General features: G+C 38.2%; 1 protein-coding gene across 2 annotated transcripts in view; it reads right to left on the bottom strand.

The window, feature by feature from the left end:
* Positions 1 to 26,037, bottom strand: part of Csmd3 (CUB and Sushi multiple domains 3) — a 1,090,649-nt gene that overhangs the window by 604,164 nt on the left and 460,448 nt on the right. The window lies entirely within an intron of this gene.

The following is a 26,037-nucleotide window of genomic DNA, read 5'->3' as shown; positions in this document are numbered from 1 at the left end:
AGATTGGCCTGTAGTTCTCTTTTTTAGTTACATCTTTCTCAGGTTTGAGACTCAAAGTGATATTTATTTCCAGGAATGAATTTGGAAGTATTGCTTCTCTTTCAATTTCATTGAAAATTCTGAAGAGTGATGGCAGTACATCTTCTCTAAATGTCTTGTAAAATTCAGCAGTGAATCCTTCAGGACCTGGGCTTTTCTTTGTTGGTAAGTTTTTAATTACATTTTCAATTTCACTGATTGTGATTGGGGTGTTTAAAATGTTTTTATCATCTTTGTTCAACTTTGGTAATTCATAAGTATCTAGAAATCTGTCCATTTCTTCTGTGTTTTCCTTTTTATTAGAGTACAGGTTCTCAGAGTATGCATTAATGATCCTCTGGATTTCTGTGGGATCTGTTGTGACTTCGCCTTTTTCATTCCTGCATGAATCTGAGCCTTTTCTTTCCTTTTTTTGATAAGGTTTGCTAAGGGTTTATCAATTTTATTTATTCTTTCAGAAAACCAACTCTTTGATTCATTTATTTTTTGTATCATTTTCTTAGTTTCCATTGCATTGATTTCTGCTCTAATCTTTATAATTTCCTCTCTTGCTCAAGCTTTGGGTTTTTCTTGCTCTTGTTTTACTAGGAGTCTAAGAGTAATCGTTAGGTTGTTTATTTGAGCTTGCTCTGTTTTCTTAGCATGGGCATTCAGTGCTATGAATTTTCCAAGTAGAACAGCTTTCATTGTGTCCCATAGATTCCTGTATGTTGTATTGGCCTTTTCATTTATTTGTAAAAACTGTCTGATTTCTTCTTTAATTTCCTCTGTGATCCATTGATTTGTTCAGGAGAATGTTGTTCAATTTCCATGTGTTTGTGAAGTTCCTACGGTTTCTTATGCTATTGATCTCCAGCTTTATTGCACTGTGATCTGGTAATATACAGGGAATAACTTCAATTCTTTTGCATTTATTCAAACCTGTTTTGTGAGCTAGTATGTGATCTATCTTGGAGAATGACCCATGTGCAGCTGAAAAGAATGTACATTCTGATTTTTTGGGGTGGAACACTCTATAGACGTCTAATAAGTCCCTACGTTCAAAAGCTTGGTTCAGTTCTCGTATTTCATTGTTGATTTTTTGCCTAGATGATTTGTCTATTTGTGACAGTGGGGTATTCAGATCCCACACTACAATCATATTAGTGGTTATTTGGTTTTTCATGTTACTTGATATTTGTTTTATATAGTTGGGGGCATTTAAATTTGGTGCATATATGTTTATGATCGTCATTTCTTCCTCTTGGACTGTTCCCTTTACAAGGATGTAGTGTTCTTCTTTGTCTCTCTTAATCAGTTTTTTTTTAAGATTGCTTTGTCTGAAAATAAGCTTGCTACCCCTGCTTTTTTCTGGGCTCCTGTGGCATGCAGAATTATTTTCCATCCTTTCACTTTCAGTCTATGGGCTTCTTTTTGCACTAGGTGTGTGTTATTCTTCTTTGCATCATCTAGGAGTTGTTGGATCTATTTCTCATGCTTCCTGTTTTTAAGAGACCTCTCTTTTAATGGTCATTGTCTGCTATCCTGTCTTCTATATCTGAGCGTATATCTTCGCTATCTTTTATTCTGTTGCATATGCTTTCAATAGTTTTTAATCTCCTGGATATCTGTTTGAATCTGTTTAATGGATTCCATTTCTTTCCTATGTTGGACATTCATTGTTTCCATTTCTTTCTTTTGCTGGGCCTTCATGGCTTATATTATGTTCCTAAGCTCATCTATTTTTTTGTTAGTTTCTGTTCTGGAGTCTTGAATCATGTCTTTCATTTTGCTCACCATCTCTATGGTTATCTGGGAAATAATTTCTGTTTTGAATTTTTCTAGAACTTGATTGATCATTTTTTTTTTATTTCCTGTGCTGTGAGTTCTGTGTGTCCTGGAGGTTCACTATCTGATTTTTCATCCTCCTTTTCCCTAATGTTTGCCATTGGTGGACTGGACGTCTGTCTTTGTGGCTTGCTTAAGTGTTTTCTCATCTTTATTTTTGCTGTTGGGTAGCCTTTGATTCTATCTCTGGGTCATTAAATCTTCCTGATACCATTGCATCCCAGTCTTTGATTCTCTAATGACTTATAGACATTCTCATTTTCATAATTCAGAAAACAACTCATCAAATCAATCCCTATCCTTTATCCCTATAGATAAAATCAGGAACATAATAGGATCAATCACTTCGCTTTATAGCCCACCATGCCATTGCAGAGTGTGTCCAAGGCCTGCCACAGTCAGGGGATCTAATAGCCGGGTCAGGGCGGCGGTGCTCAGTAGCACCCGGGCAGCTACCCTTCTGGTGCTGTGTCAGAGCCAATCAGTGGCGCCCGCTGGAAACTGTGAGGCTACAGAGGAGGCCCATAGTTCCGGCTGGACCGCACAGCAGAGGTGGCTCTGAGTCCAAGCTGGGGCAATGACGTCCAAAGTACATTTAGTTCATATGTGTCATCCTGTTTCTGTTTTCCCTCGCCTGTTACTGGTGCACACAATTTCCCTGCACTGTCAGCAGCTGTTTCTCTGGGATCACAGATGGGAAGACATTAATCCCCTTCAGAGCCATTGTGGCGATCACGGCTCACAGAGTCACAGCAGGCTGCTCAGGAGGCCGTCAGTGCCCTCAGGATCAAGTAGCTTATTCCTAAGCTATTGAGAGGTGATTTTCCTTGGGTCTCTTACATGTGTATATTTCTTCCGTGAAGTCATTTGTTTTGAACTATTTTTTCCAGAATAGTCCTATAGCAAACAGTCTTAGAAGAGAAAGAACATTGCCTTCTACAGCAAATGACAGACTTACTAGTTTGGAAGACAGACTGTATGTATCTCCCTTCAGGGCAATGCAGAAGGCATAAATACCTTTTCTTATAAAAAGGTCCCCTTAAACTCAGTGTTTATTTTCCTCCAATGTATGATGTGTGCTAACAGATAACCTTGTTCTCCATCATGAGTTCTCACAGAAACTACAGCTCAAGAAAGTGGCATTAAACCTGATAATCTGGATACTATTAGCACTGTACATAATAACTTTTGACCCACATATTTTCTTACAGTGGCTAATATCCATAATACTGCAGCAATGTATCTTTTTAACTTGTAGCATGATGAAATCTCAGAGCCTTCATAACTCTTGCAATCCTGGTTAAGAGGGTGGGATGTGTACAGAGAAAAGACATTTAGAACAGGAGGAATGGGATACTCATTGCAAACTGTCTGCAAGTCAGTGGAAAACACACTGATCACACTGATCAAACTGAATGGTCAACCGGGTAGCAAATGTCCCTCCACTTTATTACCTGTTAATAAAGAGACAGTGGCCAAAGGTCTGTGGGATGAGTATTGAAATTAGGAGCAAAAACCCTTAAGAGTAAAGCTTATTCTCACTTCCATTTAGGTTGGCACACGTCTCAGCAATGTGGCACTCAGTCTTGGGTGCACACCACAGAGGTAGTTAGTATGGGTTGGTAGAGGGGAGAAAGGGCAGGCACTTCTAATCACTTTCAGACAAATCGGAAATTGTTGACTGCTCTGGGAAGAAAACAGACAAATCAGAATTTTGATTGGTCTGCTTCAGAGATTAGGGTCAGGGAGAGTCATGTCTGTTAAGAAAAGATGAAAATAGAGAGGAGATTTTAGGACTCAACCCTTCTGCGGGGTGTTATGCCAACCATCCATTCATCTGGAGACAATAAAAAGGCTTTAAATTTTTGGCAGTGGTTCCTGGCTGCAATAATGGGAATTTGGCATTCTTTGGAAGACTTCACTGAGGAAAACTACCATGGGGAACAACAAATGAAGGACTCACTAACACTCAGCATTTTAGTGCCTGTTATAATTCAGATCCTAAAAGTCCCTCAGAGTCCCATGTGTTAAAGGCTTGGACCCCAGTGTGTGGCACTTCTGGAAACTTTAAGAGGCAGGAAAGAAGTTGGGTTGTGAGTGAGCCCTTGAAGGGGACAGCCACTGAGACTGAAGTAGCTTCTCTTTCTATTCTTTGCTTTCTGACTGCCACGTGATGAGCAGTTTCCTGTATCATGTGCCCCCGCCACAGGACACTGCCATACCACAGGCCCAAAAGCAGCAGCATCAAACAGCCAGGGTCTGAAGTCTCCAAACCTTTAAGTCACAATTTCTTCTATGTAAGTGTATTTTCTCTGGTGTTTTATTACCAAAAAATAGAGTCTAAACTCATTGCTTCAGACGGGGATAGCGCCCTTTAGGAAAATTCAAGATCCTAAGGTTAAAATTGGTACAGTTCAATATAAAACTAATACATGACTTAGTACTGTAATGAGTTTGTACTGTTCAAATACAAAAAAGCATTATTTCAAATGGTAAGATCATCAAGGTAAGAAATACTATTACCTTGCTACACTCCAACCTCAACGCCTCCTTTGAGCAACAAGTGTCTGTGACTAACAGTTTTGTCAACAGTTCTGAGCCTCTGGCACAAAGCAGGCAGCCTCCACTAAAGAACCCTAAGCTTGTCGGTGGCAACACTACAAGGGGCATTCCTTTTGCAAAGTAGATGCTGCCTTTCTACTCTTGTCAAATCCTAATGCCCATCCTAGGAAATCCCTGTGATTGTCCAGCTTGATATTCCCACTGGGGTAGGGTTGACTTGGATTTATTGACTGACAATAATCCCCACCTGCCAAAATTGAAAGGATATTTTCAAGAACATACCCCAAAGGAATCTGAGCTGTGCAAGAAAAAAGATGGTGACACCTTTTCTCCGAGGGAAATTCTCTCTTCTCCACTGAGTCAAGCAAAGTCTCACATTCATGGTTCAGCGGTGGCACTGGTCTTCTATGGCTGCTCAAATACAGCTTCAGTCACTCTTCTCAATGGGAAGAAGTTAGGGCCATGCTCACAGCTCTTGCCAATACTTCCTTGATAAGTCCTATATATTATTTTTTGAGAACAGTGCATCTGTTTAGTGTGCCTCTTGGAAAACTATGGATGAGGATAGTGTGACAGTGGCTGACCTGCTATCACAACAGACATTAAAAACAGGCTAATAATAAAAGCATTGCTCTTCCATGTTCTCTACCACTGCAAACAATGGGAATTTTTGAATGCTAATGTGGACTCAAAACGTTTCTAACTACTTCATGCTGTTCCTGGTCCACAAGGCTTTGTAAAGGAGTTTACTTACTGAATGAGGCCATCTGTAGAATAAGATCGTTGTTTCTTAATTACTTTCTGGGTAATGATGAAAGAGTTGAGTAATATGTACGCATGATCTATAAATTTCAGAACCACTGCTGTTTTGACATTCTCTTTGGTGACACTGAGTGGCAATCTTGGCTAAAAAAAAAAAAAATTAAAAGCCCCAAGAGAGTCAGGTTTAATTCTGGTTTGTTGAATTAGATTGTTACATTGGACTGAAGCATTCCCATGTTTTAAGGACAAGGATTACTTGGTTGGATGCACACAAATAGCTGAGCCCCTCTACACTGGCCCACAAAGCCAGGTGCGGAGGACACGGTGCGTCTTTGAAAGTTTTGCAAAACTTCCTGTGTTCTCCAGACGCATGTGGAAGAAACACCTGGGTGATGATATAGGATGATTCAGAAGAGGTAGGGGTACTGTTATTGGAATGGAGCACACTGATTTCATATGGTAAAAGGGGAGCAACAACTCTGGAATGGGAGGGGAAGAAGACCTCAAATTCTCAGGAGGTTAACAGGGAGCAAAGTATATTAATGGTTTTTGTTTTACAAATCATTTCTTGAGTCTTTAAGAAAGGAAACACCCTGCTCTTAAATTCCTAAAACTTCGGCAAAAACCAGAAATTTTATTTACAAGTAGATCTATCACCCTATGCCAGATGTCACTGACAATGGTCTCACTACAGTTTTCCTTAAGTTCATTAAGAAGTCCACGGGTAAGAGCAGGATACAACCCAACCTTTATACTTCCAAAGTAAACTCATTATTCATAAATTTTGATATCTTCCCTGCCTCTATTCATATTGCTTTGTCATTTCATGGCATGAAGAAATGTCATCCTTCTGGGTAGATAAACAAATACAACAGAGTTCCTCCAAAAAGAATGTAAATAGGTTATTCAAATTGGATTGGAAAGCCTAAGCTTTCCCAGTCACTTGAAAGGGGCATTATCAATTTGAAGGCATTATCAAATCCAGTCCCCTGGCAGAAGGGGGAGGTGGTTTGTAATTTTAAATATTTAAACAATGCTTTCAAGGGGTAAAGGATGTTAACTAGAATCTCCAAAATATAGTGGGAGGCACCTTCCCTGTGTCATCTATTACATCATGTGACCATAGATAAAATGTTATGAGTGGATGTTAAATGTTCTCTCCACAAACAATGATAAACTTGTGAAGCGATCAAAATATTAACTAGATGTAACCATCCCACACTGTATATAGGCTTCAGAACATCATATTGCATATGCCAAGTTCATTCACTTTTATTTCTAAATGAAAAACAAATAATAAATTCAACAGTTTAAAGAAGCACTATCTATAGTTTCTAGAGCCATTAGATGATTGTAGATATCTTGCCACAGTGAGACTACCTTGGTTACTTGGAGAAGTGACAAGAAGGGCAGATGTTTTATTTCTCATGAGAACTCTGAGGTCCACTATCCTGTATTACTGAGGGTCATTATGAGTCAGAAAAACTGGTACAAAATCAGTCCCCGACTTTTGCTGGAATTATTGATGATTCTACCTCAGAGCTGAAAGACATTCTCAACTTAACAGCCAGGGTTGTTACAGAAGATACAATTGCCCTAGACCTTCCTCTTGTAAGCCAAGCCAATTATTAAATATAAAGTACACGGATTAGTGCCAAGTGCAAAGGTCAGTAAACAAAGTAAAAGAGAAAAGTCATTTGGCTTTCTTAGGTAAACACTGATGGTCAATGTAATTTGTTCACAAATTGGATCTGGGGGGTTGGCATTATTTTGAAGTTGGGAGACCTGCTGATAATGATCTAAATTAATGTTATGTGATGAAAAGTGAATGGACTTGGTCCCAGTCTCTGGCATTCTGATTCTTAAGAGTACCTAATGAGAATTCTCCTAGGAAAACATGGTAAAAGCCAAGATACTGTAGAAATGAAGGGTGGATTTTGCCATTCTGCAAATCACTGTCAATTGTGGTTTTGCACATCTTGCAAGCAAAAGCACTGACCACCTTTTTTCTGAAACATACTTTTAAAATTATTTGTTACTTTCCCAAATCATAAATTTCATAATTTTAAAAGTATTTCAATGCATATGTTGATTGTTTTAATTCATACTACTAGTTTATCTTGATAGGGAAAACTTTAATAGTGAAAACCTAGGAAAGGTCACAATGTAAGGTAACTCTGCCCTTTGCTCTGTTTTAACCAGCATCTAAGCCATCTAGTCTCTAAAGTTTTGTAAATGAAAAGAACCACTATTAGCTTTGTTGGCCAGATACCTCCCTTTCCCTTGGCTAGAATAGATAAATCCTTTTTGTTTTGTTTTGTTTTTTTGAGACAGGATCTCACTATGTAGTTGAGATTGACCTGGAACTCGCTATGTAGCCCAGGCTGGTCATGAACTCACAGCAATCCTCCTGTCTCAGCCTCCTGAGTGCTGGGATTAAAGGCGTGCATCATCACACCCAGCTAGAATAGATAAATCTTAAAGGTAACTTCCCCTAACAAAGAATGACATTAAAATTCAACTGCCTCACACTATGTTTTGGGTATCAGCAATGTGAACTGTGAAAATGCAATGTAAACAACTGAATAAGATCAAGGCTGTAAAACCCTGTAAAAGAAGGAGTTGTAACCCAATGGGGGATATATCAGTGCACCACCATTAGGTGTGATCGATCCCCATTGATGGAGTAAACTTTTTTATTTTACTTCCCTTCTACTGCCTCTCTGTGTGTCACTTGCCAATTCCTTCTGTAACAATCTTAGTTCATTGAAATCAAGGATTTGTGTTATTCTGTTTGTTTCTTTTTTTGTCAGTCATTTTGGTTTACGTCTTGTACCCTGAGTACCTACTGCTTTGAAGGTGATGAAAAAGCAATGTAAAACTATTGCTTTCCTCTTATTCCTTGATTATGAATTTTTAAATTTTTTTCATAAAATAAAAAGAAACTTAAAAAGAATAGAATATCTAAACAGTCTGTAAGAGCCTGACTGAACCAGAGCGACTCCATGTTGACCAGCAAACGACCTAGAGATAGTGGCTCCCCCCATTCCTTATAGGATAACTAGTGATTAATTGTGAATTGTTAGATAACTGCTTTGAAGTAGCTGGGAGGCTGGGTGGAGACTATAGTTAACACAGAGACCCAACATGGATTGCGCCACTCCTTGCATGCCTGTAGTCTGAATGTTCTGAACATTATAATCTAAATTGTAAATGGAACAGTGGATGAGCAATCTGCTAATCATTAGTATGTGTCGGTCAAGTATGTGCCTGATAACCACTAGGTCAGAACAACCGCTTCTTTGCCTTTGTCCTCTTCCTGTAAGTTTTAAGTGTAACCCCCGCTTCAGCCCTATATAAAGTGGCCTCTGTTTCTGAGCTAGCGGCCTCTCTGAGCTACTTGGCTTGGGAGTGCTGTCTGTCCAGACTAATAAAGGTCTATTTGCCAACTTGCCTGGTGTGTTCCTTCCTGGGTGACTCTCGCTGTCCGACAAGCTCCTGGAGCCTCGCTGAGCTTCTGAGCCCAGCATCGTGAAAGCCCCTTGGCTGTTCACGCTACAGGAATAAAAGTGAGACTTAAGTCTTACAAGTCCACTGATTGGAAATAAAATGGAAGCAGTAATTTTGTCTCCTGTTACATTTTAGATCAAGAATGAACACTGAAATCTGAGGGAGGGCTTCTGAAAGGTAACAGGATCATGAGGACCCTCCAACGGAGTATAGAATGGAGCTTGGTTAGAGGACTGGGTCCCTGCTGAGTGAGCTGGAAAGATGCATCTCCATTCCCTGCCCCTGCCATCTCACTCTGCTGCCCCACAATGATGTGAGCAGCTTTAAGATTATTTGTACAGTGTGTCCTTGACACAAGAACTCATTTCATTCCCTAGGGCTGGTTGGAACTCAAGTTGGTCAAATGTCTTCAAAGTGTCTCTCCTTTATAATTCTAGGCCACACTCTCTTCCAAGAAGATCTCTGTCTTTAGAGAGACACTGGCCCAGGATTTCTCAGTTAACCTCACACATGAAAGCATGCTGTTAATACTCCTTCCAGAATTCTTTACAAGTTAAATCTGTTTCTGAGACTATTTGAAACAACAACCAGCCAACATTTTGGGTCATAATTTAAGACTGTGACTGTAATTTAAACTAAAATTACAGTCATAACCCAAATTATTCATATGTCAAACCAGTTTGTAACTTGAGTATCCAAAAGATAAGCATATATGTAGTGCCAGAAGACAGAGATAGCGTCTCCCTTCAGGGAAAAAGCATAGATAATTTACTACCAAATCATTAAACATTTAGACACATGCTTCTCAGAGTCCCTTTCCTATTATGTAACTCACTGTATACTTAACTCTTACCTTTGCCTCTTCCTGTGGCACTGTGGAAAATGGGGCTTGAGAAAGCAGCATTAAAGATTATATTTTGGCTCCTACTCTTGTAGTGAGAAGTAGATTACCCTTTGCCTCTGATCTAGGCTTTGCCTGAATTTTGCTAGCCTCCATGAAAGTGCAGCAAGATGTTATGGACTGAATACTTACAACCCCCAAAATGCATTTGTTGCCACCAAGTTCCCACTGTAAGTGCATGTGACAGCGGGGCCTCAGTTCATGAGGCTGGAGCCTAAACTGAAAATGATGAGTTCCCTTACAAGAGGCCTGAAAACTAGCCTCTTCCTGTCCTGTGAAGACACCACGAGTTGCTTGTGCAACTGGGAAGACCCCCACCAGAACCCTATCGTGCTGGCAGAATTTCAGCCTCCAGAACTGTGACAAAAGAATGTTCATTGTTTAAGCCACCCACTGACTCCCTGGAAATCTGTCATGGTATTCCTGAACTGATTAAAACACCAGCTAACTTGTTAACTTGCAAATTTGGCAACCCCAGACCCTACAGAGTTCTAGGTACATGTCTCTGACAGCCCTGCAAAGTATATGCAGGGTCTATAAAGGTGAAACAGAATGACTCTCATTTATACCACAAAAACCCTGATCAGGCAGCGTATCAAAAGCTTTACCAAAAGAACAACCCATGTATCTTCCCATGCTTAATAAAACCAAGACTCTTTGTACCTGAATACACTCAACTTACTCTCTTAAAAATTGTAATAAATGGAAACAAAGATCATCACCTTCTATTTTCATTACCTTTCTTGCCTAGCCACTGTTACAACACAGTACCTGTAAAAGATAGAACTACACAAATTGATTGGGGCTGGGGATTTAGCTCTGTGGTTTTGCCGCCTTCCTCACAAGCACAAGGGCCAGAGTTCGATCCCCAGTACTCCCCACCCCCCAAAAAAATTGATTGACATATATACTATTACCATAAACACAGTGAACAAGATTCAACCTCAGTCTTCTGATCCTTAATTCCGGACTTCACTTCAAAAAGGTATATTGGAAGAAAACATTTGGTATGATCAGACTTACTTGTTTGGAACAGCCTTTCTAATTGGGACTAAGAGGTAAAGTTGAAAAGAAGTTCAGCATCAGCTTTTAGAATGTCCAAAACTTTTTAGCTTGAATGGTAAAGCAAGGAAGTAATTTGCAGAATGGAGTGGTATATTCAAAACAGTGTTTTTGTAAAGAATTCTTTAGTAGCGATATGCAAAGTAAATGTGTGAAGAGGAAAACTAGAATTAAGAATAGATGTCTGTGGAAAAAACATATAACCAAGAGCGTTCAAAATTTTCAGCCAGAGGCTGAAGCAGGAGGACTGCCAAGTTGGAGCCCAGCCTGGGAAATTTAGCAAGTTAGCGAAGGCCCTTCCTGCAATCCCAAGTGCAAAAAAGGGAGGAGAGGATTCAGTCATATCAGATTTTTGGGGAGCTATGTCAAATACTACATTTCTACTTCTAGTGATAAGCAAAAAATTAGTATTAGATATATTGACAAATTCTGTAGTTAAAGAACACAGCAAATCATTTACTTACCTAGATATCACTTAATACCCTTTATATGTTTATTAATAAAAAAGAAAAGAAAAAGACACTGAAGTGGTATATATAAATATAAATATTGGTATCCTTGATTTATATAAATAAAAGTTTTTGACTTATTATTTTTGTCAAATCTAATATTTCTAACTCTTTTAGGTTTTATATAACCTGACAGTGCTCTTACAAGTGTATCACTTGTTTATGCACTGATGTTCAATTGTGATTATCTATCCACTTATACAGTCTTTTTTAAAATTTTTGAAACAAGGTCTGACTATGTAGTTCATGCTGGCCTTGAACACATGGCGATTCTCCTGCACCAACCTTCTGAGTGTGGAGATTACAAGTGTGCACCATCTTGCCTGGCTATGGCTCTTTTTATAATTAGAGTTTTTCACCTGAGTCTCTAGTGCCACTTCAGTTTAATTCATATTCTCTCTCCTCTCTCCCTCTCTCTCTCTCTCTCTCCCTCCCTCCCTCTCCCTGTTCCCTCTCCCTGCCCCCCTAAACACACACACTGGGAATTGAATCTTGGACCTTCACCAAGCTACATACCCAGCACTTTTTAATTTTTTTTTTTTTTAATTTTGAGACAGAGTCTCACTAATTTGCTAAGTTGCTCAGGCTGGATGATAACTGGATCAGTCCAATGATTGGTTTAGTTTGCTTCTGGGTGTGGATGTTGGGAAGGCCACCCTGGGCACGGTGGCATGGATGAATAGACTTGTGGCCTGAATGGAATTAGAGGGAAAGGAAGGCTCCCTGCTTCCTGTCTCATGAGCTGTTTCTCCTCTGCTATGGCCCTCAGCCATGCAGCCAGGTGACTGTGGACTGAAACCTGTAGGCACGATGAGCCAAATAAATATTTCCCCCTTTCACTTGTCCTTGTCAGGTATTTTGTCCCAGTAACGCAAATGTAACTAAGTGAGACGTCTTCTCCTGCGTGGTTCTCTATCACTGAGACTAAGGACTTACACACAAGTGATCAGCAATAATTTTACAAGTTTGTAGTGGCAATTTAATAACTTTCTTATACTTTATTTAAAATATATTTTAAAAATTCTAAACACACTCTCTGAAAACATCCGTAGTTTTCTTCCTTACTTATTAATTAATTCTAAAATAAGCTAATCACATTTTTCTCAGGCTTCAATTTCATCAAACAATGTGATTTACTGGGGGCAAAATATAGGTTCACCACTGTCAATATTTCCTTCATTTTCTGGAAGAAGAAACAGTGAAAAAGTAGTATTTTTTAAAAGGGCCAAATGTGTGCATTAGTATTTACAACTCAGAAAAATTCTTTTTGTGATCAAGAAAATGAAGAAAATTGAATCAGAGTTCTTTTGTTTGTTTGTTTTTTGAGACAGAGTCTCACTGTGCAGTTGAGACTGACCTGGAACTCATTATGTAGCCCAGGCTGGTCTGGAAGTCACAGTGATTCTCCTGCCTCAGCCTCCCCCGAGTGCTGAGATTATAGGAGTGCACCACCACGCCCGGCGAATTGGAGTTCTTTTAATAAAACTATCACAAAATTTTCCTAACAACATGCTTTTTATCATGTTTTAAATTTCTTTAAAAATTCTCAAAACAGAATATCACATGTTCCTTACACAATGTAGAAGGAAATTTTATGTAGAGGAAAAAAAATAAATTCAATGATGAATAAAAAACTTTTCAGAAGACATTTCTTTTAGTCTTTGGCAAGCCATATTTAACTCTGGAAGTAGACTTTGCAAACCAATAACATTTTTCTTGCCAATTTGTCTTTATAATTTTTTATATCTAAATATTTTTCCCATAGAATTCATTAGAAACAGTAAGAATATATATGAATTGTATGGAGGTCATTTAATGTAATACAGTCAGAACTGTGAATGTGTTTACTTTCAGATAGATATATAATTTTGGATCCTACAAAGCATAAATATTTATCCTTCAAATATGGAATCAGAAGCTTACTTGAAGTCCAGCAAATAAACTTGTGCTAACTTTAAATAGACTCGGGACATTATTTTTAAAATTGATGAACATGTGATAGCTCTAACGTTTCTTTTTTTCTGTCCGAAGAATTTAGAAAGCAATTTTCTGATAAAATAGCACACAGAATTTTTAAAAAGTCATTAAATATTGACCTTAACAGTGTAACAGAAATGGAAATGGTTAAATGAGTATTCGTTTAAAATGAAATGATTGAAGTGAAAACCCAATAAAGCAACTGCTCTGTCAGTTGGATTATGGATCAGAACAAACAATGAGTAGAGGAGATACAAAATTAGTAAATATGATGAAAAGGTGGCACTCTGGGTAGACTTTTAAAGCAATTCATGTTTTATAAAAAACATATTTGGTTGTTTACTTTCATCTCAAAACCATCCCCACGCTGCGCGCCTGTGCTGTCTTGTTTCCTTGGAGTAAGTGAAAGGTGGCTGAACAGAATAGCCGGAGCGCCAAGGTCCCGCAGCGCACGCAGTTCGGACCCTGTTTCATCTCCCCCCAAAAACACTTGTTTCAGCAGAAAATCAGTGCCATTCCCCCGGGCAGGACGTGATGAGCATGAACACAAGCCCAGCCTTGACCTTTAACATGCACATTTACGTTGCCCTCGGTATCTGCAAATGTCCAGTGCTGAGAGGAGGGGATGAGCTGCCCGCCCGCTGCCTCGGCTTGGTGAGCCCGATGCACCAGGCACCTGTCCCCCTTACCAGGCGGGGATACTGTGTGCAACTCAATGTTCCGAGCATCCTGCCAGTGCGTCCTTGGAATAAGTGAGAGACTTCCTAAGAAATCAGATCATTTCCAGTTGTTTGCTGAACCCTCGACGCAGTTAAATTGATCAATCTATCACAAGAGGGATGTGGTAAGTGAATTATCCTCCAGAGACTTTATTTAATTGGTCTTGGGTAGGCCTCAGGCATAGGTTTTACCTTTAAAAGCTCTCCAGGTGATTCTAATGTGCAGCCAGAGACAGGACTACTGAGCTAAATGAGACCCGCAGGATCCGGCTGTTTCTCAGCGGCTGACTGCTTCTGACCTCTTCCTGTTCATTTCACATCAGCTTTGTCTTGGGTTCCACCCACCATCAGGACAGAACTTCCTCCCCTCAGTTAACCTCCTCTACTTAGTAGGAAAAAAATGGGACTAGACCTTTCCACTTGAGAATGATGCTTCTCTTTGCTTCCTACAAAAATGGATCTGTTCTTTGCCAGTTCTTTCCCCCACTGTTTCCCACCTCCAGGGAGAGAATGTGTACAAAAGGACAGCATACCGCCTTTATTATAAACCCCATACTTTCCCTGCCTGGCCTGTAATCTTCCTCCTGGCCCAGCTCTCCCTGGAATCTTCAGTTCTCACCAGCGTGCACTCTTTGTTCCCATTACTAAGTCGCTCACGTCTTAACAGCAGTCTTTCCTCAACTGCATGCCCCTGTTTGGCCACTAACTTATCTTTTTCTGGCCTTGCTTCACAACCCAGCTTCTGCTCTCCAGAAACCTCAATTTCCTCACCTCATTGCTTTCCAACTGTAGCCATGTGGCTTCCTCATCAGTAATCCCAAAGAAAAAGATTTTACCAAAGTCACTGGAGATTTCTTAGCTGTTGAGTTCTTATTTACTTGACCATTTGCAGCATTTACAGTGTTGACAACATCTGCACCATCCTTCTTCCCTGCTCTTTACACCATCTCCACTTTAGCTGCTCCTACTTCCTTTCCTTCACAGGCTCAGCTTCCTCCCCCTCCCCCTTCCCCGGGGTGTCCTCTGTTCACTTCACTGCCCTCTTCGATGCGTTTCTCTGATCACGGACTTAATATGAGGTTATGCTTACCCGAAATCACTGCAACAGCCTCTAAACTGGATACTCTGTCTCCAGTGTTGCTTCTTTTGTACTTCATTCTGATTCAAATATATACATTTATATACACATACACACACACACACATATATATATATATTCATTTATGTATTACAAAAAAATTTCCCAATCTTACTAAGGTTTAATTGACAAAAACTGCATGTTTTGACATATATCTACATTGTGAAAGACTAAATCCGGCTAATTAACATATCCATCACCTTTTTTTGTTTTATTTCGGTTAAATTTAAAATCTACTCTCTCAGCAGTGTCAAATAGAGTATATTATTATTATTAATGATAGACATTCTGTACAGTAAATCTTTGGAACTTATTCATCCAGAGATTTAATCAGAAGTTTTTACACTTTGATCAACCGCTCCCCTTAGCTCCCCCAACCTTACTAGACAGTCCTTGGCAATCACTATTTCACTTTGTGTTCCAATAGATTAAAATTCCATTCCCTCTCTAGCATATTTCACTTAGCAGACTGCCTTCCAGGTTCATCCATGTAACAAATGGCAGGGTGTTCTATTTAAGGGTGTGTAGTATTTCATGGTGGATATATACCATATATTCTTTATTCTTGTGTTCAGGAATGTTTACTTTGATTCTATATCTTTCTTATAATGCATACTTTGGCAAGGGACATACATGTACTGGTATCTCTCCTATATGCTGATTTCATTTCTTTTGGACATTGAGTGCAGCAGTGAAATTAGTGGACCGTAGAGTAGTTTTATTGTTAATAGAACTATTTTTGATACTAGCTGTCCTAATTTACAATCCCAAAAAGTGCACAAATTTTCCCTTTTCCCTACTTGCTCAAAAAGGCTTATTGTTCATCTTGTTTGATAATACCCTTTCTGACATGTGTGCGATGGTACCTGGGGCTGGGAGAACAGCATATGCACACGCAGAAGAATGAAATTGGGCTAGTGTTCATGTCACATACAAGCATCAGCTAAAATTGATTGAAGACTTAAATGTAAGACCCAAAACTGTAAAACCACATAAGGAAACATCTTCTTGACATTAAGCTGGCCAATGATTTCTTGCACATAGCACCAAAGTACCAGCCGTAAAAGCAAATACAGACAGGTGAGACGGCACCAAAATAAAAACGTCTGCACAGCAAAGGAAGCAATTAACAGAATAAAGAGACATTTTTTAGAAAGAGGAAAATATTTGCAAACCATATATCTGATAAGAGCATAATATCCAAAATATATAAATAACTCAATAACTCAATGACAAGAAAACTCATAACTGAATAAAAATCAGGCAAAGGATATAAATAAGCATTTCTTGAAAGACGATGCAATAAGTTAACATACAGTTTACAAAAGCATATTTCTATTTCTAAAACAAATTGGGCCATAGTATTTCATGTCTTGGCACATATGATTCTCACTCTGTTGTACCCTTCATATGCAGCACTGTTCTATTTGTGGGCCTCTTCCAGGACAACTGTAAAGTTCAGTGCAGGCACATTCTCCCATGGGAAACTCTTTTAAGCTCTGGAACTCGGGCCAGGGATTTAGCTCAGCGGTTTGGTGACGCCTTGCAAGTAAGGACCCGAGTTTGTGCCCCAGTACCAAAAAAAAAAAAAAAAAGGCTCTGAAACTTTCACATCTTACATAGTTCTAGCATACAGGGTTTCAAATAAAGCATTGGACTGTGTGTGTAGCACAGTGGTATGGTAGCATGCTTAGAATGTTCAAGGTCCTGGGCTCACTCACCAGCACATAAAAGAAAAGGAGATGGAAGTAAGCAAGGAAGGAAGGCGAGAGGAGGGAGGAGGGTTGGGAAAGTAATAAGCTATAGCTGAAGTTTGGAGTCTTCTGATCCTCACCATGGAAAGTAACCTCGGTGTGCAGAAATGCTCTTCTTAGTTACCTTTTTATGGCAGTGTCTAGCCTAGTGTCTAACTGGTACGTCATGACTGCTCAGCTCATTAAATTTATAGACAATTCTGCATTGATAAAAGCAAAAAGCATACAGGGTAAAACTCAGTATTTACTTTGGCGTATAAAAACCTTCACAATCAATTCAGATGGAAAGATGGATAGATAGCTAAATAGAGAAATATTGTATCTCTACATTTTCAGCCATAATTGAATTTATATTTTCCTGTAATTCACTCACAATTCTCATCTGTGCTTCTCTCTTGATCTCTCTCTCTCTAATTCACATCTCTTCTATGATTTTGTGCTTTCTATGAATATATAGTTTTCTCTGTCTTAAATGTCTTCCATCTCTTAATCCCTAGGCCTACCTCTCCTTTTAGAATCTCTAGTATCATTTTCTATGAAAATCTCTGGAATCATCCAAGCAGAGTGGTCGTTTTATCCTCTTAAAGTGAAAGAACTGCATTTATGTGCAATATCTGCTTTGACTGTGATGTATAGTAATCTATACTTTGCTGTTTTTCTCCATTGCAGTACACTGTTATTTTCCATGAGGACAAAAACGAATCCTTTCTCTTCACTTACCTACTAAATAATTACCATGGAAACATCAGGTTTGTCAAATAAATTTTCAGCATAAAGCAGTATATAAGATATTCAATTCCAAGATAAAGTAGTTATGCAACATTTTCACAGACAAGTAAAATCATTTAAAAATTTTAATATAATTCCTGTTGTCTGTCTGTCGTTGTTTGGAATTTTGTTTTTGACTTGAATTTTGTCCACACATTCATATCTCTATTGCTTGAGGGTGTTCTCTGGCTGTTTTATTGGAGTATATATACTTTATCGGAGTATAATGAGGTCGTAAGTTCCCCAGGGGCATCATTTGTTCAGTTCTACTCTGTGCTTCTTAGAATGGATTTAGCACACTGATAATCCAAAACTCGACTCATTCAAGCATTTTTGAGTTTGTCTGCCATGTGCCCAGCATTACTAGTTGTTGGGAATGCTGACATGACATAACTAAATCCGCAAAGATTAGTATACAGCTAGCTAACGTCAATGTATACCATTATGCAAGGAAAAATTCAAGTTTTGATACATTTTGTATGTTGATATGAAGGAGTACAGGTTATGAAAAGTATCTCCTTTTCTCAAAGATTTTCTGAAATCTTTCTCAGTTTCATGTTGTTTTACTTTGCATGGTGCAATTCTGTATTTTCAGTGCATATAAAACTGTCAGGCATTCTCGTGGCCACACCATGTCACTTTTATCTAGAAACTCTCCTCCCCAGAGCTCACTTTGCCTTTTGTGGGTTTTCACTAAGGATAAGCTAAATAAGGGGGTCCTTATTCCAGCATCTTTAGTGTTTTCAGTGTTCCATATGAGTAGTACAGTACTAGTGGAAAGGGTATTGAGTCATCAAAGAGCTTTGAGCTGTGTTCTGCTAATAGCACATCCTCTCAGCAAACGCACGAAATGGAGTTTTCTATTTCACAGGGGAATTTTGAGAAATCTCCAAGATTGACTGCAAACTATACACACAAAAATCATTTCAAGAATTCTTCAAAAATTCCTTTCACATAAGTAGTTTCTCTTCGAAGTCTGAATTTCTTGGGCTGCCTTCAATAATTTTCTATTTGTTCCTCTACATTATGGTATCTCAGACTCTTTTAGTTATTGGTTGCTTAGTCTAGTTAAATCATCTGTTTTTTACGAGTTCTTTTTAAATTTCCTTATTGCTCACTGCCATGCACAGTTCATTTTATCTCCATTAAAATCCAAATTTGAAGGCTTCAAAATCATGCATGCTAAAAATTAAACTGTGACTTTCTTTTATTTTTTCTCCCCAGATTTGGAATTGTTATTTATTGATTTTAGAAATTAAAAGATTTATTTTTCACTTAATGATTAACCAAATTTTAATTCTCAACATGCATCAAGTTCAAAAATCAAATTTAACTTTCTAAGGATACATTTTATAAGGGTGCTGTCAGGGAAAAGGGCAAAAGTGGTGAGTCACCGAAATGAACTTGTTCCCTGAATGACCTTGGCTTGCCTGCCTTTCTGCAGGGAGACTGACCATTTCCCACAAAACGGGTGTATACATATAACTGCTACCAGGCACAGAAAACTGACTATTCCCAGGCTCCTGCCAAGGGTAGGAACGGTCCCTCCCAGCCGCACAGGCCTGTTGGCCCCGAGTCACCTTTGTCTGAACACAGAACTTAAGAAACTGAGAAAAGGAGTGCGGTGTGCCGTTTTCTCTCTCACCTGCCCAAGGCTCCGTCTCAGGCAAGATCCTTCATCTTTGGTGCTATCCCCTGCCTCGTTGAGCAGTAATAGATTTTTTTGACTAGGTTCATATTTGCTATCCTTTTATAATAAGCCTACCTTCAGCTTTTTAAAACCATTATGTGGCCCTGCCCTGTTTGTATAGATCCGAACCTCACATTTCTGTGGCCATAACATATAATGTGACTCCACAGGTGCATTAATCGTAAGGAAATGTGAGAAAACAATCTTCACCTTGGCACAAAATTATAATTATTATTATTATTATAAGTAAAGAGTGAAAAATCCACAGAGTCTAACTTACTTTGAAGCAGTTTGATGATCAATAACCACAGTTCTGGTAGTAAATAAATACATTTGCCTTTTTAAAAATTGATATCCTAAACACAGTAGCTAGAAACTTGCAATGTTTTGTCCGTGACAGATTGTCAAAATCTTTAAAACTGTTAATTTGCCTCTATATACCAGCAGCTGAGGTGAATGTGGGGCAGGCTAAATTAGAAAGGAATACTGAACTGAAAGTAAGCAACATGTTCTACCAGTCCAGAAAAGCAGTAAGTACACATCAGAATACTTAGAATTTGCATTTAGAAGAAGGCCATGGTCAATTCCTCCCGTGTGTACTCTCATTAATTTATAAATAATCAAATTTCAGCCCCAAAGTTTAATCAAATGAGCAAGGTCATATTTTTAGGAGAAGGCTGAGTTGAAAGATAGTTCTCTTTACTGTCTGCTGAGACCCATCAACCAGAACAGAAACACTTACTTGTTCATTCTTTGTATATTTTCTAATAATTTGTAATCTGAGTATGATGTGTGGAATATATTTCTGAACAATTACTGGAAAGGCACCATTGAAATGCAAAATTTCCAACTGCTCAAATAGTTTTGAATTTTAAATGATATATTTTCTACTAATAAGGTGTCCATAAATGTATCACTGTTAATTTCCAGCAAATTTCATGAGAATATCATCTTATGAAAATCTGTTAGTAGGTAGAGCAAGATTTAGTTTCTGAACATAACATTTAAAAACAAACTCAAACTACTCTCACAGAAAAAGATGACCACTGAGAAACAGGAATGTGTGATAAACTTCCGTATCTACACAATCTGCCCATTTTCTTAACCATATGTCACACAATTAATTGCTAATATCATCCTTATTATGCATCATTTCATTTGTATTAGAATCCCATGAAACTCGGCTTAATAACAATGACAGAAAAGCACCTGTTATGTATGTTTCTGGTTGATAAATTTCAGTAGGTTATGGTTTGCTCTTGGGCAAAATTTTCTAATTGTTTTAGGGTCACAGGAAGCATTCTACCAAGGCAGCTTTCCTTTCTTGTAATGATCACAATTTCTTTTCTTTTAAGCTGTCTGTTGTAATTTATTAAATATTACCAAAATATTCATTTTAAATGCTTATTTAGCAACTACTATTTGTACAAATTTTGAGTCCAGCGGTAACTGGGCTAAACATAAAAAAGAACAAAATATGAGAGGGAATTTGTAACATAGGCAAGAGAATTTTGAAAACTTACACTAACACCTATTAATAAATACTGATTGATGAGGGTAATAGCTCTTAGGTTTAGCAAAAAAAGAAAAACTTATCTAGACTATAACATGTGCAATATCTTTTTTTTCTTTGTGCATGAAGAAATTAACTGAACCTCATTTGGGTGTTTTTATTGAATAAAAGACAACAGGGGCATAGACCACACTGATAAGTGCCCTCTTCCTAGCAACAGTTGAAACAGATCATTCAAAATGCAAGCACTTCAGATATATCTTTTTTTTCTTTGTGCATGAAGAAATTAACTGAACCTCATTTGGGTGTTTTTATTGAATCAAAGACAACAGGGGCATAGACCACACTGATAAGTGCCCTCTTCCTAGCAGCAGTTGAAACAGATCATTCAAAAAATGCAAGCACTTCAGGGATGTCGGTTATTTTATTCTTTCTTGATAATGTTAGTGGAAGCAGACTTTTCCAGCTTCTGAAAGCATTAGGGAACATGGACAAAGAGAAAGCTCAAATGTATACTAAAGATGAAAATATAATTTTAAAGAAGAAGTTAGTAATTGATAATTAAAAGAGGAAATAATTTTCTGAGGAGAAGAAAACAAAGCAAGACATTTGGAGATGGGCAGAATATAGTTATGAGGTCTGCTTTTCCAGGGGCAGAACAAAGATGTATGAAACTCAGAGGGGTGATTCTGCCTAGTATTGAAATATCAGGGATGAACTTCTGGAAAAAGTTGAAGGAACAACTTTAGATGCAGACAAATTATGGATAATTTTAAATGAACAGTAGTAATTGATAATTAAAAGAGGAAATAATTTTCTGAGGAGAAGAAAACAAAGCAAGACATTTGGAGATGGGCAGAATATAGTTATGAGGTCTGCTTTTCCAGGGGCAGAACAAAGATGTATGAAACTCAGAGGGGTGATTCTGCCTAGTATTGAAATATCAGGGATGAACTTCTGGAAAAAGTTGAAGGAACAACTTTAGATGCAGACAAATTATGGATAATTTTGAAAATGAACAGAGTGAGCAATCATTAGTGGTAGCAGCAGGAGCACCACGTCTACCATGCCATCTCTGCGTTTTAATATGTACTATGATTCCGTCTTTCAGATTAAAGCTGTAAGTGAATTGTCTCATTCCATCCAAATTTTGAACTCCCAATGATAAAATCACTGATATAACATCATTTTTATAGGTCAAATCTGATCATTAGAAAGAAGGTATATTGCTGAAGTAGAAGATCACGAATTTGGACTGGCATGCTAGGACATTTAAGTTCGTATTACTGATTATTTCACTTTTCTGGATTGAAGTACAAAGTTAGATAACAGCATAGGATCTTTGAACATTCCTGAGACGTGACAAAAAGATTGTGAAGAGCTTAATCTGCCATAGGTAGGATACATTGTAATATCAATAAAAAGACCAGAAATAAATGCAGGAATGGCACTGCAGAACAGTAATGAGGGGTGTGGAATTTTAGGGTGCTTCCAGAGACATTGCGAAGCAGGAGATACATAGCTTTTCTAACCTTATGCTCCACTCTTTCACCTAGTCAAATGAACTTCCCACTCTCCCTCCTCCCCTTCTGTATATATGAAATTCATGTTGTGATTTTACTTAGGATTTTTTTCTTTGGTTATTTGAAATAACTTCCATGTGCAAAATGATTTCAAAGTTCTGCCCACGTTACTCCCTCCATCTAAATGAGTGGCTCTCTCCAAACAGAAGAATAAGATTTTCACGTGATTTCTGCAGTGCTTTATCTTGTACGTAAAAGAATCTGGTATATATACCTACTTTGGTGTGTATGCTTTCTAAAGCAAAGCAAAATAATAAAACATTCATAATGAGTATTTTTTTGTACTTGGAATCAAACTCAGGGCCTTGTGCTTGCCAGGCAGGCGCTGCACCACTGAGTTACATCCCTGGCCCTCTTACCAAATATTGCACACATTGTTTAATCTACTATAACAACTCATGTTAATGATTAAAATGAAATTGATCCATACAGCAACAAATAAACAGAAACATAATTGGTTGAATAAAGGTACTGAAAGCTGACTCCATGACTTTTGTCCTAGTTTCCTGTATTTTAAGGAAAATGTGTCTTTTCTAATCATCTGTTAATCTCCCATTTCATTATTCCCAAGAATAGCTCATAGCCTTGAGTCCTAAGAGACATAAATTTTGCTTTTGGGGGATCATCCAAATAAATATTGTTTGTTCAGTCTCTAATTACTTGTTCAGCCTATAATTATGAAATATCTTATGTTTTTCCAAATAAGCAAAGTCACCAGTTACCCACCCAAAATGCTGTTTTTTAAATGTGCAAAGGTATGTAATTAACATTTTATGTACCATTCAAGGTACAAGGCTACTTGCTTATTTGCATAAGTTCCAGCTTTTGTGTGTCTATTGCCTCTCCAACCAAGGAATAATTGCTCCCTTGGTGCCAACTGGTAAATACTTTGTATATGAATTCCACTTAGGGAAGAGAGTTGTCTGAAGTTGTGTAAAGCCCATTAATATTAATTTATGATTTTTGTTCACTTCATAATTTTCTATCTGAGTTAACTTTTTGTCCCTTTGAAAAATCACCATTTCTTGATTGCTCAATCATGCAACACATAGACAGTAGCTATATTTTTAATCTCTCAGGGTGCGCTACACTGATACTTCTGTTCGTGCTGCTCTCTGGAGAAAGAAAAAAAGTACCTTTATTCTGTCCAAACACCCATGAGACATGGACCTGGGAACTACTCTCTGTTCAGACTCATGGTGGATAGCCATTTTAAAACTTCACTTACTGTTTCAGTATCTTTCCTCCATACCCGTTTCCAATGCCATAGCTAGTAATTTCTAGCAGCAAAACTTTTTTTTTTTCGTACCAGGGATCGAAGTCCGGTCCTTGTGCTGGCGAGGGAGGTGAAGGAACCACTAAGCTAAACCCCAGGGCCCAGCAAAACATATTTTATAAACCATACACACATGTACCTTGAAAGCAATGAGCAAATAAAGCTATTTATATTTGATTATATCTCCCAAAATGATAAAAAACTAGATGAATTCATTATCAACTATGAATCTTGAACATGCAATTTTATACCTGTTAATTACTGTTGAATGAACACACATTTATGATTTTAGAATCTAAAAAAGATAACAATCATATATTAATACTCAACAAACACTTCTTGAGGTTGAAAGCTTTAAAGAGCTCCACTTTGTGCCATTTTGAAAATTAACAAAATAATGTAAAAATTCTTTCTGCCTTTGAGCAATTATATAATCACAGGCATAAGTCACTCTTTGTTACCAAAATTAGAATCTTTAAATAACAAAATGGTTCGTGCTCCTGATCTTGTTGTACAGAGATTTAAATCCTATGAACTGGCGCTAACTTTTTGGTGTGAGATTTTTTCCCCCATGCTAACATCAATCTGTTTTCTTGAATATATCATCTATTTTAATGTTTCTCTGCCAAAAACACACGCATCCAATTTATGTAACAGTGAAGTAAGATCCTTGGAACACAGCATTTCGGGACCATGATGCCCACTGCACTGTTCTTTACTGCTGTAATGTTACCTAGAGTGCAGAGTACCAAGCGAAGTCAGGGTAATGAGGTTTATTATTCCATTCAGTGTCAGTACCCTGAGGAAAGTGACCCTTACAAAACATAGTACTCAGTGTCTACGTCATAAAGAATATTCAAGGTATTTTATGTGTCACAGCCAGGAAAAAGTGCAAGTTCATTGTGTCATCGGTACACCTGTGTCCTTCAGATTAATGCTTTTTAGGTAAATTGGCTGGGTTTCTTTACACGTGTGACAGCTCCCCTGTTTATATCTAATGTTTAAACTATGTTAAGCCTTGTTTACACAACTCCACACAGTGTTTAGAATCATGTAATTTTTACCTCACCTTTCCATCAACTTGGCTTTCCTTATTGTTTTAATATTACTGTCTTATATGACATCACACAAGCCTTTAGAAAAGGAATGGTGATGAATAAGCGTCACACATGACAAGAAACTTTTACTTGAACCTGAGAATCCACTCTTCTTTCTCACTCTGGGTGGCCTCTGCCAAGTAAGCGGAACCTTTCTGTTGCATCCATTTTATCATTTTGTCATCCTTCGCTCATGTTCTGAAATCTGGCTGCTCCTCCCCACTTTATGAAAAGTCTTTTCAGAAAGACCGTGCCATCCTCCAACTATTTGAGTTTGAAACAGTGACTGGCTCGCTCTGTGCCTTATGTTCTTTATTTCTAAAATGGAAATAATAGTGCCTGTATTGGTTTATTATGAGGCCTAAATGAGACAAAGTATATGAGGCGATTAGCATAATGCCTGGCACACAGGAAGTGTTTAAGCACTGGTGCCAGTGACGACAATGTTGTAGTAACTGTGGATATTTTCCCACATGACTCCACTTTCAGTTCTTTCATGTTTATTAGCAGCACCACCGTGTTTGTCACCCTGTCACTTTCTCCTTCTAAATAGAGCCAGTCGTGAAACACTGTCTTTTTCCATTTATAGCAGCTCTCAGATCTGCCCCTTTTCTATTCCCCTGACATCATTCTCATCCTATCTCGGCAGGGTCTCCAGGGTCTGGTGACTCAGTGAAATGTTCAGAGGAGAAGAAGAGCCAAAGGAACTTGAGGACTGGGGCACCAAAAGTGACGAATGCCATCATGAAAAGTAACCCCCACCACCACAACAACACGGTCAACAAGTAGGAATGCCAGTGAGTCGATTTTAAAAGACAGCTTTGTAAAACTGAAAAAGAAAGGGCCTCGTTTAATGCTTACGAACATATTTTATTTGATGAAATGTGGTGGGTGTGGAAGGAGGACAAAGGAGGGGCATGAGAGAAGGCTTTCGTGGTTAGGAAGTCAAATTCTAAAAAGTGAAAAATGAGCAAACGGAGCGGATGGCAAAGAGACAGTCCGGAGGTGGGAGAGAGGGTAACAACACAGAAGCCACGGAAAGGTAGTAACACCATTCCATTCTCTCCATACCGTGCCTCAACGGAGTCATAATTATTTCAATCCCCAGTCACAAATCACAGACAGATCTTTAAATTTGAGAAACAGCTTTTAACTCTACTGGCGGGCATTACAAGTCCTTGCTATTGGGAACAAATCCGTTCTCAGTGCATGGTTCTTGCAAACCTTGACACGTATGTCTAGCAAACTTGGTGTATTCGTTTTTTTAACATTTGACCATGATAGTATTGATACGATGAGGAATCACCATACCTTCTCATCAGATATGGTTATTTTACTGAGAAAAATTTA

The sequence above is a fragment of the Fukomys damarensis genome, unplaced genomic scaffold (assembly GCF_012274545.1).
Source record: "Fukomys damarensis isolate Sample0158 unplaced genomic scaffold, DMR_v1.0_HiC HiC_scaffold_5, whole genome shotgun sequence".
Lineage (NCBI taxonomy): Eukaryota > Metazoa > Chordata > Mammalia > Rodentia > Bathyergidae > Fukomys > Fukomys damarensis.
The sequence above is the reverse complement of the archived record's forward strand: the minus strand, read 5'-3'. Positions and strand labels throughout refer to the sequence as shown.